The 13545-nt window shown below is 44.8% G+C and overlaps 1 protein-coding gene across 2 annotated transcripts in view; it reads left to right on the forward strand.

Moving 5' to 3' along the window:
• Positions 1-6486: 6486 nt before the first annotated feature.
• The window catches only part of LOC105024826 (disks large-associated protein 2), a 128131-nt gene continuing 121072 nt past the window's right edge, over positions 6487-13545 (forward strand). For both annotated transcript variants that reach the window (XM_020056424.3, XM_020056425.2), the window contains exon 1: positions 6487-6852. The gene's annotated coding sequence lies outside the window, so the exon portion shown is untranslated. The remainder of the gene's footprint in view (positions 6853-13545) is intronic.

The raw sequence follows: 13545 nt of genomic DNA on the forward strand, positions 1-13545 counted from the left end.
AAAAAAAGGGTTAAAATTAAGAGACCACTGCAAATTTAACGCAGATTTCTCACTCAAAACTTTCCTTTTCAACATTTTTGGAAAAGAAAGAAAAAGGTGCAGTGGTATCTTAATTTTATCCGGAGCTGTAGAATGCTTTATCCGGAGCTGTAGAAATCTTTATCCGGAGCTGTAGAGTACACCCCTCACATCTTTGTAAATATTTGATTAGATCTTTTCATGTGACAACACTGAAGAAATGGTACTTTGCTACAATGTAAAGTAGTGAGTGTACAGCTTGTATAACAGTGTAAATTTGCTTTCCCTTCAAAATACCACACAGCCATCAATGTCCAAACTGCTGGCAACAAAAGTGAGTACATCCCTAAGTGAAAATGTCCAAATTGGGCCCAATTAGCCATTTTCCCTCCCCGGTGTCATGTGACTCATTAGTGTTACAAGGTCTCAGGTGTGAATGGGGAGAAGGTGTGTTCAATTTGGTGTTATCGCTCTTGCACTCCCTGATACTAGTCAGTGGAAGTTCAACGTGGCACCTCATGGCAAAGAACTCACTGAAGATCTGAAAAAAAGAATTGTTGCTCTACATAAAGGCATAGGTTATAAGAAGATGGACAGGTTCCACTCAGAACAGGCCTCGCCATGGTTGACCTAAGAAGATTCCCAAAGACAATCCAGAGGTTGTCTTTGGGAAATAGACGTATGAGTGCTGCCAGCATTGCTGCAGAGGTTAAATGGGTTGGGGGGTCAGCCTGTCAGTGCTCAGACCATACGCCACTGCATTAAATTGGTCTGCATGGCTGTCGTCCCAAGCCTCTTCTAACGATTATGCACAAGAAAGCCCACAAACAGTTTGCTGAAGAGAAGCAGACTAAGGACATGGATTACTGGAACCATTTCCTGTGGTCTGATGAGACCAAGATAAACATATTTGTTTCAGATGGTGTCAAGTGTGTGTGGTGGCAACCAGGTGAGGAGTACAATGACAAGGTTGTCTTGCCTACAGTCAAGTATGGTGGTGGGAGTGTCATGGTCTGGGGCTGCATGAGTGCTGCCGGCACTGGTGAGCTACAATTCATTGAGGGAACCATGAATGCCAACATGTACTGTGACATGCATGATCCCCTACCTTCGGAGACTGGGCCGCAGGTCAGTATTCCAACATGGACCCGAAACACACCTCCAAGACGACCACTGCCTTGCTAAAGAAGCTGAGGGTAAAGGTGATGGACTGGCCAAGCATGTCTCCATACCTAAACCCTTTTGAGCATCTGTGGGGCATCCTCAAACAGAAGGTGGAGGAGTGCAAGGTCTCTAACATCCACCAGCTCTGTGATGTCATCATGGAGGAGTGGAAGAGGACTCCAGTGGCAACCTGTGAAGCTCTGGTGAACTCCATGCCCAAGAGGGTTAAGGCAGTGCTAGAAAATAATGGTGGCAACACAAAACGGTGCTCGTCCTTTCTGCCTCCCTCTACCCACCTGTCTCCCTAGCCTGACCAGCCTGACCAGCCTGCGCTGCTTATCTCTTCCTGTCAAGGCTGTAAGTTCAAACAGGCATCGACGCTCAAGAGAGATACAATGAGAAGTCATGAATCTTGTTGCAATCTGTGTATCCTCTGCTCCATCCGAAGAGCACACAGTGGCATGGCTTGTTGTTCAAAGTGAGCTGTAACCAGACAAGGTGGTTCCTATATCCCCACAAGGCATGTCAACTTCCCCACCCTATCCATATTGTACTTTCTCTGATTCTGAGACATACAATCCCTGGCTTAATTACGGATCTTATCTCCTGTCAGTTTGTAAATGTATGTCTTTAATATTATATTTTCATGTCTACATATGTGGGGTGTCAAAAGTTGACGTTACAGGTTATGTGAGGGTTTGTTCTTCACACCATATACACAACACATTCAGGAGGGCACACACTGCAATGAAGTGGGACACAGAAAACACACTGTGACTAATCCATGACGTCCCTGCAAGAAAGGACTGTGCTGAACATTGTTCTGTAAAAAGCTCTTTCCATGTTAACGGGGAAAAATGTGGACGTCACTGCCTAAAATCATCTAAGGAAATAATCATCACCTTAGAAAAACACTTCACAACACCGCTTTCACCGGTGTTATGGAGGCTTGTGTTGATAAACTAATTCAAGCCAACCTGCACTTTTCTTTTTATCTTCGTAGCAATACATTTCCAAGGTTACCCACAGAAGTAGCATACACACAATCTCATGGTTCCGCCATGACTGGTGACTGAGTGGAAAGTGTAAGCAGTATTAAAAGCAGTCCAATCATAAAACAAGACCATGAATGACCCTCGGAAGATGTTACAGTACACGGTTAAAGATGGGGATTCCATTAGCCATGGAGTTTTTAACAGACAAGGCTCTGAAACAAGTGACGAGCATGATTAGTGAGAGGAGGTTTTTGGAGTTTCAGAGCGATACTAAGGGCAGTCTGCTTAGCGATGTTATGAGACAAAAGACACCCATCCTATCTAGCTTTTTCCTGCAAGTGTGATGAAGCTCAGAGGCAATATAGGGCCAATTAATACAAGTCTGAAGTTTAATCTCTTGACACATGTCTGGATGAAAAGTTGCATGGAAAGGAAGAATATAAGTCCCGTTGGGAAGTTATTAAGCTTGTGGTTGTGTTAGCCCATGGTCAGGCCACTGTAGAGGGGATTCTCAGTTACGTCTGCCCTCACTGTTGATTAACTTGTCTTTGGAATACATCTGCAGCATGGAGATTGGGTGTGCTTATGTATCAAATGTGGGGGGTTTATTTGAAATTAAAATCACCCAAGAAGATTTCCAGGTGTAAGTCTGCTTAACTGACATACAAGGAGTGATAAAATGAAACCTCAGAAACAGGAAGAATAAAAGAAGATTTTAAGTGGACAATGTACAATTAAAAAGAAATGGAAAAGGCCAACAGAGGCTGAAATGTCCTCAAAAGGAAGAAATGCCTACTGAGATTAAATAGCTTTATAAAATCATTAAAGGAGAAAAGGAGCACTGACTGGATGTAGAAACACAGACGTAATGTGTCTAATCACTGTAAAATAAATAAGATATTCAATATATTGGGGTGGTATTGCTGTTGCACTAAATAAAAAGGAAGATACAGAATCATAACACACAGACTAGATATAGTTAATGTATGCCGTGCACTACTGAAAAAAATGAACGAAAAAACATGATACATTTATATATGAAAACCGGGTACCATGTACCATGGCTATCAGCCAATCCGTTCACCCAGTTTAGAAGAAGCCGTATACCATGGGTATGACTTGAAATCAGGTTTTACTACACAAATTCAGACACTGACCGGTTCCTAAGATCAATAATGTTGATTGGCAATCTGGTTTGTGATATATTGCCAATATACCACCGCTAAGTACTGTGTCAAAGAAGCGCTCTTAGCTGTGGTATGTTGGCCATTTACCACACTCCATTGTGCCTTATTGCTTACGTTATGTACATTTCCCAATGCGCTTGCATTATGTAATTTAGGTGATTGAATGAGCAGTGGTTCAGTCTTTCAGTTTTACAGGTCCTGGTGAAGGTATAAGATTATTGCTTTTCTTTCCATTACCGTAACATTTGTTGTATTGTGGCTAATGATTCACCACTTCTTAGTTACTGTATTAATGATGTGTCGTGAGTAACTGCCCACTAGTTTTCTTAGATGTTATTGTGTGGTGCAATATCCATGCTAAAAGAGCCAACATTCTACTTTTTCCAGTAGGAAATGATCACTCACTCACTCACTCACTCACTCACAGACTTTGAAATACTTTAGCGCGCACACTTTTTGCACATTCTAAATCGACCAATCATTAATCTCAAATACAAGAACAAGAGGCCTAGCTACAACAAGCCGGCCCGTCAGCAGAATACCTCCTATCACAGTGAATCAGGGAATCAGTGTAACCGTGGCTTTTGAAGTTCAGAACCAGCGATAGAGGACTGTTCCGAGCGTTCCTTATCGCGGTTCCTCAGGCCTTGCGGTTTATCTAGCCTGACTCATCAGATTCCCAAGGTTGTAGCGTCATAAGCAACGCGTTCTCATCACTTGCAGGACACTTCACTGTAGAATCTGGCACATCTGCGTCCGCAGCCTGATTAGAACCCGTCAACTGGAGAGGATAACGACAGTGTGGAAACTTTGGGAGGCTGTTAAGTCCAGTATGATAGAAAGAGCTCTTTCTGTCATGTAAACACAGACGTAAAGATTTGCATTCACCATTTGGCCTTGCTTGAATGTTTCGCAATGCTGGATTTGTTCACAATACTTGAATCATACTCCACCTGCACTCATGGACCAACAAACTGTAAACCACATGCCACTAGGTGGAGGTATCTCCTTTTGGGATCAACACATCCAATTAACCACTGAGGTACAATTGCGGTGGAAGAACCAGTCGGTATGGCAGTTACATTTATTTAGGTCCACATTTAGGGAATCATGTCATCAGTGTTCAAATGATGTATGAGTGTGATTATTTTAAGTCATTTAAGTGACAAAAACATCAGCATAGTGACATCTAGGTTTATTCTGGAGGGATGTCTAGAAGGACATGTGGCAGTCCTGTTAGATATTGCCCAAGACAATGTTCTCCCGAGCCTTTTTCACATTTCTGCCAGACTTGAATTCAGTAGACCAAGTAACGGAAAACTGAGCAGGAAAGAAAATAGTCCCTGTTTTACACGTTTTCATCCATTTAGTGGCATATGACTGTACTCTGCTGACCACCCCTCTAACACCAGCCTCCCCATCATAACACAATCACACCACTAATTACCTTCAAATGAATCAAATAAAGCCTGGGTGCACTTTTAATTAGGTTTATTTTGGTTGTGTAGCTTTGTGTTTCTGGCTTGGGGGCATTGAGTTGGATTTTTTGGAGAGGAGTTATTTGTCAAGCGCCACAGCCTGTCCTTCAGTGAGAAGATGTTAGCACAATCTACCCCATGCTGACTGTAATGAACGCTCACCTTGTTTAAACCAGGCAACAAACAAAATGATGAGGGGCATTTAAGATATGCCTCTGGGTTTAATCTGGGGTACTGAGATGCTATATTGTTCCATGTGTGGATCTTTTGAGGACTGATAACCATACTGAATATACTGTAGATCTCTTAATTTGTGGCCAAAGGGCCATTTCAAGTTTTAGGTGCAATTTATCTTCGATTGGTATATGGAGTCTTTTGCAGCAGTAGTCAATTCAACCTGTAGTGCTTTCCTGAATTACAAATGAAAAATATTTTCCCCCCAGATTTTGATGAGGATGTAACTTTTCAGGATGAAGTCTCTGCAAAATCGGAGTTTGAGGCGCATGGGAATGTAATTTGTGAAAGATGTCCTAAGTTGAATCAGCAGGATATTTTATCTAGCATCTCTTCGCTGTCAATAGGGAGAGCACTCACATTCCTCAGAACTACTGCTTTCAGAAAAACTGTATTTATTTTTCTCAAGATATTCTCTTTGCAGATTTCCTATTTTGGGTTGACAGAAAGAGCAGATTAGAAAGGCAGCAGAAGGTAATGTGAGGAGTAGAGTTTTTAAGTTGTGTTACATTAGCCGGACTGTCTTTTTTTCATTAATCTCAGGTCTTGCTTCACGTATAGTCTTTCATTTTCTTCTTTCCAAATTCGTGACTATGGCCTTGTCTAGCTACAGCAAGTCCCAGCAAGGTCGGGATGGAAGATCAACGTGTCCTCTAAAAAGACCCACCAAGCCGTGCTTTTTTTTATGGCGCGACATCCTCACAATTAGCTTGCAGGAGTGTGACCCACCACTCTGAGTCACTAGATCAAAATGTTACAAGGAAGTCCCCTTCTGGGTCTCGACTACATCCATTTAGCGTGACCTGCGACAAGTCTAACCCTCACTTTGACCACTTATTGACATATTTTTTGGCATGCTTTGTCATTTGTGTATTATTATGTTATTTCATGGTCTACAACCACACAATTAGCATCGGTGGCCCTTTAGCTCAGATAAAAAATCATCAATGGAAGGTCCAACTGAATCCAGTAAACGTGTCGGATGTCAATGACGTTAATATTCGCGCAATGCTAGGAAACCACTCACTTTCGGGCCAGCTGAAGCAGTGATGTCATCAGAGGAGGAGGTCGGCACTTATTTGGGCCTGGCGTTTTACGTCCGGGAGACAACGAAAAGGACGGTAAAGGAGAATTGGGATCCGATGAGACGAACACAAGACACAATCTGGAATTCTAGAGATAAAAAAATTAAAATAAAGAGTTGTGCTGGTGTTTGTGCGTGTGTGTGTGTGTGTGTGTCTGTGTGTGTGTGTGTGTGTGTGGGGCAGGGGGGAGTGTATGCGGAGACACGGAGCTGCAGAATCCACAATCCGTTGGACTGTCAATCCCGTAGCCGTGTTTTCCTGTGAACTGGTGGAGCCTGTGGAACATGCAGCTCGTGCCTCTGTCTCTCACAGTGCTGCAGTGGAGGAGCACACGCAGAGTCCAGCACTGCTCCTGGTGACACACAGCCACAGCACAGTCCAGCAGTCTGGTCCTCCTGCCTCTCCTCATCCTCCAGTTCCTCTCAGGGCTTGGAGAGAGAATAAGACACGGACGGAAGGAAGGAGGGACGGACGGAGGGACGGAAGGAAGGGAAGGAAGGAAAAAAGAAAGGAAGGAAGACTGGGGTCTTGTTTTTTTCCCTTCTGCCTGCCAGAGCAGATTGTCGGTTAGATCCGGTCAGAAACGCCACCACTGTCTGTGTCTCCGTATGACTGTGCCGTGTTTTCCCATCATCGAGTGAAGAAGCGACGTATGTGCTCCGATGTCTCCAGAATGTAGGCACACTGCAAGGTAAGACAATTGGGATGCATGTCATGTTACCCCTGAAGGCACAGCAAGCCAAGCCTTATCAGCATCATCGTTTTTCACCAGCAAGTGGAGTACCAGACTCATCGCATTAATGTGTTTCTCTGTCCAATCCTGGCTATCGTGTCAGTGGCTAATGAAACAGGTTGATTGAAAGTTGACGGACAAGGACCTCTTGGTATTCAACTCGGTTTCGGATTTGGGAACGGGTCAAGTCCCACCAAGCGAAGCCTCATTGGAGGCTGAGATACATTGCACCTTAGGAAGGGGCACATCTGTCTTTAGTTGGAAGTGGAGAGTGAATGCTCTTCACGGTCGGTGATGTGTCCAGCTGCTGCATGTGTGTGTGTCCAATGCTCTCGACTGGCAACAGGGTTATTTCCCCCCTGCTGATGTGACCAACATCTGTACTGTAGCTACCTCGTTATGTCGTGGCCGTGTATCTTTGGGGCTCTGTTTCCCAAATTAAATGGATGAATGGAATGGGGAAGGAGATACCGTTGCCTAGCAATACCATCCTATTATGGTTCAGTGTGCCATAGTAGGGAGATTTTCTAGTTCGTTTCCAGTGGCTGACAGAGGGGCTTCCTTCACAAAGTGGCATACACGGTCCGTGTTTGTACAGGTGCGTGTTGTGTGTTTGTCCGCGCGTGTGTGCGTGTGTGAGACAACACGAGAGAGAGAGAGAGAGAGAGTGTATGTGTGTGCGGGATTGTGTCTGTGTGAGAGAGGGAAACACGCAGGGAGAGAGCGGGGAGAAGGGGAGACGAGTGTCACTGAGCCCTCTGTACACCGCTTGCCGTTGCCTCTTCACGCTCTGCCGGACGCCCGGGCGGACATGTGGTGGTTGCCATCGGAGACGACCGTCTCCGTCACATCTCTCAGTCACACGCGAGACACCTGCCCCGAATCCTGGCCCTGGGGTGACCTGACGCTGGAGATATATCACTTTCAACCCTCCGTGCTTGCCACCCCCACCTACACCACCCCCATAAATCACAGACGGTGCTGAGCTACTGCTGCAGCTTCCTCTGAATCCTCCATTCTGCAGCTGAACATCTTCATGGGGCTTCTGTTTGCCAGTCTGTCTGCCTCTGTGTGTGTGTTTTGTCTGTTTGACTAGCCTGTATGTGATACAGTAATTGACCGTGTGTGCGGCTTGCACACTTCAGGCGCTACAATTGTGATTTGACAATGCTATAACAGGGTAGCGTGGATAGATTTTATCAATGTGGGTGTGATCCATTGATTTGAAAGAGCGGCATTTTACGTGCAGGAACTGACAGATGGACACACACACACACACACAGTTCAGTGGACAGCAGTACTGAACCAAGGCAGACGATTGTCATTCCCATAGCACTGTAATGCAGAGGGGGTATTCTGAGGGACAGGATAGCAGGAGCTCCTCACAGCTACCTGTACTCTCTCCAGCATCAGGGTCCGTTCTCCGACAGCGAGAGTAGCTTCCTTAAAGCACATTCCTCAGCTGCTGGCATCGCACACCTTAATAGCTAACATGCTTCTCCTCAGTTCCTCCCCTCCGTATACAGCATGTTTACCTGTCCGTCGCATATCAATCACTCGGCTTGATTTATGAGAGCGCTGAAGAGCGTATCTGGACTTCAGTTCCGGTCGAGTGAGGCCTACCACTCATGTTTTATGGGCAATAAAATCAGTGTGTAAATCGACCTTGGAGATAATAAAGAGAGCGGAAAACTCCCCTGTCTATATGAGATCCTACAGGGTTGTGTCCCCTGTTATTATCAAACTGTAATATTTCTGTCTGACATTGATGTGATCTCCAGTGAGGTTTTGTTCTACGGTCAAGCTCTTTGCTGTCTGGCGTGTAGAGAACAATGATACAGCGGGGCCTGTTGTCGTTCGACTTCACCGTTCAGTGGATGGTGGTGCTCAGGATCATGGGATGGGGCTGAATGTGTGCGTGGGTGAGTTGGACCTGACTACATTCACAGTGTCCCTGTTCATTGTTCAAACGCAAGCGAGTGACATTTTCCCTCTGTTCAATACACTGGCTGTTTCGCTGCACTGCCTGATTCACTCATAGCATATGCGTTGAGGGTTCTCCAAATGAGTGTGTTTCTACACCCTCCTACACACACACATACACACACACACACACACACACATACACACACACTATTGTTTAGACTTCTTTCATGTCAATTTTGGATTATGGAGATATTAATTATATGCATACAACATCTATTTTAAAACCTTTGTATGCTGTATATCACTGTGCTCTTTGTTTTATCTCTGGTATACATTTTAGGACACATCATTGTATTTTATATTAAAAAGTAGGATGGCTTCTTTATATGTAAGAAGAGGATGACATTCCTACAGAAACATCACTCATCAAGGTTAAAACCACAGATCAGAGTATGAGAACAAGTGACTTGTTGAGAACAAGTGACACCTACGGTGATTACTGAGGTACATTGCTTTTATTTATTGTACCCCACTAAAGTGGAATGAGTTTAGACAATGTATGATAGTTTCTGTTGATAAATGTATTTGATCTGTTGCCCTTATTGTATTGTGTTACATATGTTAATGTGTTAATTATGTTATAGATAATTATATGCCTTCGGTATTTCAATGTTACAGATTTTTCAGAATTGTTTTATTAATTTAAATTGAATTTATTTATTCTCAAGGCAAATGACAACCTGTTCTCAATGTGTTTCCACTGAATAAATAAAATAAATGTACACACAAACACATTTGTTTTCCTACCCTTGTGGGGACCAATTCCTTACCCCCTAGCCGAAACCATTGCCCTCACCTTAACTTCAATAAACTACCCTTTCATGTCTAAACATAACAGCCCTGAAGCATAAACTTGTAAACATGTAATGCCTAAACCTAAAAGAAACCCCAGTTCTAACACTACGCCTAGGTTATACACTAAATCTAACCCCTAAACCATAAATCGTACTTTTACAACTAAGGACCGAACACAATAAGTTGGGATATTTGCGTGGACATTTAGTCCCCACATGTACACATTAACCTGGATCACACAAGCACACACAGTGTACTTTCATACTGCCACTGAACGTGGGTGTGATAACTAACATACCCAACAATACACAGGGTTGAAGCCCAATTCAGTGTAACCCCCCAGACCTATTGTTCTTTGACTTATCCTATTGGAGCTTTTCCAATTAGATATTTCTCAAAGGTCATATGATTGGTGAAAAGGCCAATTAGTGCGCACCATGAAAACAACTATTATTCCTCAGGACTTGGAGAGTAACAAGTGTGTGCATGTCTATTCTCTTGTGTTTTGGCATCTTTCTATTCATTTTGTAGTTATAGGGATAGTTGATTAACAGTAGATACCACATCCAAACCTTGAAACCAACATTGAATTTCTTTAACCACCAAATTCATGACTACTTATAATTTTAAGTCAATGGGTCCATTTGGCCCATTCCTTGTCATTCTCCTTGTCCTGAAAACACAACTTCAACTCTGCATGTGTTCCAAGGCTTCAATGCGCTCATTAAATATGGAGTTTACAACATGATGAAGGTGCAAGGAGAATAATGCAACACCGCTACTGATCTGCTAGAGAGCTCTTCCATCCGGGTTGAGGTTAGAATGCGTGTGAAGACTGAACTTTGGTGTGAGAGTTAAGAAACTTTTCTTGAGCGGAAACTTAGCATTGCATGTGTTCTGGTCACTGGTACAGAGATGTTGTTCTGTTCTGGTGTGGTTTCTGTGACTTCCCTAATGAGGGAGGGATGTATCCTCTCTCTGACAGTAACGCAGATCGCCATGCTCTGCTCTCCTCTCTAGCCTGTTTCCATGGAGATGCTTAGGAGCTGTAGTGAGGTATTTTTTCTCCCCATCCTTGTTTTTCCTATCTCTCTCTCTCTCTCTCTCTCTCTCTCTCTCGCTCTGTACATTCCTCCAAACAGTGGTTGTGCTTCATGGGATATGGGCCAGAGATTACAGATTTTGTGTGTGTGTGTGTGTGTGTGTGTTTGGAGGTGGGCTTGTGATCTGTGGGTGGGTGGCGGGTGTGTGTGTATGACACTTCACTGTGGGGGTGGGTACTTCGCCTTTTGAGTTAGTTACTGCCAGTGAATGTGCATACTGTATGTGCACACTGGGTGTAGGGGAAAGTAAGTTCATGGGGGGGGGGCGGGGGTAACAGACGACGTGTGCATGTGTGCAACTGTGGACAGGATTTTGCTCCTGTCTTGCTTAGGTTTCAGCCTCTGATGTGTTGTGATTCACCAGCACAAGATCCTTTCTGTTTCAAGGCTGGCCGACGGAGCGACCGGTAGGCCTATATTTAGGCCAGCAAATGGCAGACGACACACAGACTCCTCCGACCGAATCAGCCAAAGTCGACTGTTTTTATCGGGGAGCCCCGCGGTAATTACTGGTATGAATCGTGGCACAATTACACATGTATGTTAGGTCAGGTTGTAGAGATATTTCATCACAGCTCTTTTCGTTTCAGCCCTGTCCGTGTCCTCAGGCTTTGGAGAACTCTTTTCAGGCTTGGCAGGGCGGTGCACCGACCTTTCGAAGGGAATGGGCTGAATGACAAGAAGGGCTCCCCAGATACATGCCAGCAATGAGTATTGGGCGGCATGTGTCCGTCTGCTAGAGTGGCGCGTGTCAGACCGAAAGCAGGCACCGATGGGCAAAAAGGGCACTTGTTGAGGGGAAAAGGGCAGGGGTTTAAGCTGCCCCTGGGGTCTATCTATATACGTGCCTGAGGCCTGGTGGGAATGATAGCCTACTGAAACTAGGTGGAAAAAAAAGGCGTCTGATGTCTTATCTTCACAATCTCCCTAGAGGCTAAAGACTTAGAGGCGCGGTAAAGACAGACTGCTGAGGGTTTGTAGTGACAGGGACAAAGTGTGACCTCTGGCCAGACAAAATGGCCACCAGGGTACTCTGTAGAGGGGATAGTGAAAGCTGTGAAAAGGTCTTGCAATGAAACACAATGCAGTGTTCCTGACAGAGAGAGACGACGAATTCTGACAAAATTCTGTGGAATGGAAGGTCATAGCCTCTGGCTTTATCTCTGTTCTGTTTAGTGGATTTTCTATCTATCTGAGAGCTCAGGTCAAGGGAGTGCCCAGAAATTATTGACAGTGTTTTATGTGCACACAAGTGTGTGTGTGTGTGTGTGTGGTAAGCTGGTCATGACGATATGTATGTTTTCCCCTTACCTGTGAGCGGATACCGGCAGACGAGGGCACTAGAGTTGCTTATCACACCTTTTTCAGAATTCATTTGGTAAAAATACCGCACCAATCTGGTGTCTGAATCTGGTTCTCATCAAACACACAACCCGTCTTTCTTTCTCCTTCGTCATTGCCTCTCTGTTTATTGGATTGGGCAGAGGGAGACGGGGAAGACAGTGTGGAGCAGGGAGTGTCAACTCGACCTGGGTTGGGTTGATCTCCTGGCTCTGTCTTGACTCTGCCAAGGGGACTGCAGGGTGCTAATAGGCACAGTGTTGAATGGCGAGCAGGATGGCGGAGACCTGCCAGGCTGCACATGTCCACACCGGTACATAACTCTGAGTGGCTAATTATAATGAGCTAACTACTGGAACCAAACAGGCAGGCTTTGGGTCGGGGCGGGCGGCTTTAACAACATCCAGGCTTGTGCTGCCAGGGCATGGTAGAAACACACGGATCAGATGGTTGATTCTGCGGCACACACACACACACACACACACACCACACACACACAAGTGGCTGTCAACCCCTAAATAACCAGTACAGGTGTTTGCATGTAAGTCTTCTCATAGCCATTTAGGTATGAGTCAAGCTGCACCTGACTTTGAGGAAAGCCTCCTCAAGTGTCATACTTACCTGCCACAAAAAAAGAGCCTGTTAAACAACAAAAACTAAAACATTATACGCAGACAATCACTGGGTCTAAAGCTTCGATCAAACTACAGAGCTAGATGCCTTCTATACTCACTTCAAACGCAAGTAAGAGCACCTGTTCTCCGGATGTCTATGGAATCTTTAACATGGTCCACACTCACCCAAACGGCTGCGAAGCGAGTACACAAGTGTCTCTTTCCCCTCAGAAAACTGGAAAGATAAGCATGGGAACTTAGGGCCTCAAAAAGTTCCACAGCTGCTCCACTGAGAGCATCTTAACAGGCTGAATCACCGTTTGGTTTGGCAACTGCACCTTTCTCGATCGCAAGATGCTTCAGAGCGTGGTGTGAACCGCTGAGTTCATTGCCTGAGCCAAGCTCCCTGTCATCCCAGACCTCTACACCAGACGGTGTCAGATGAAGGCCTTAAAAATAGTCCATGACCACAGCCACCCAAGACACAGACTGTTGTGTACACTCATGCAGGGCAGGCCTGGCGTGAACGGCACGTGGGAATTATATTGTAAATCTGTAACCAACAAGACTCAGTGCAGCTTCTACCAATAAGACATAAGTCTGTTCACCATAACGGTCAAGTGATTATCAAATGGCTGCCCTGGCCCCTTTTCAGTGCACACACGCTACACTCTAACCACACATTCCCACAAAGGTACATTCCAACACACACATGCATGTACATTTGTATATACACACACAGAGCCATTTGTGTATTCCTATCGTTGTGGGGACCAGAAAAAACAACCTCAGTAATTTAACCTTTTTGTCTA

The sequence above is a fragment of the Esox lucius genome, chromosome 18, assembly GCF_011004845.1.
Source record: "Esox lucius isolate fEsoLuc1 chromosome 18, fEsoLuc1.pri, whole genome shotgun sequence".
In the NCBI taxonomy this organism is placed as follows: Eukaryota; Metazoa; Chordata; class Actinopteri; order Esociformes; family Esocidae; genus Esox; species Esox lucius.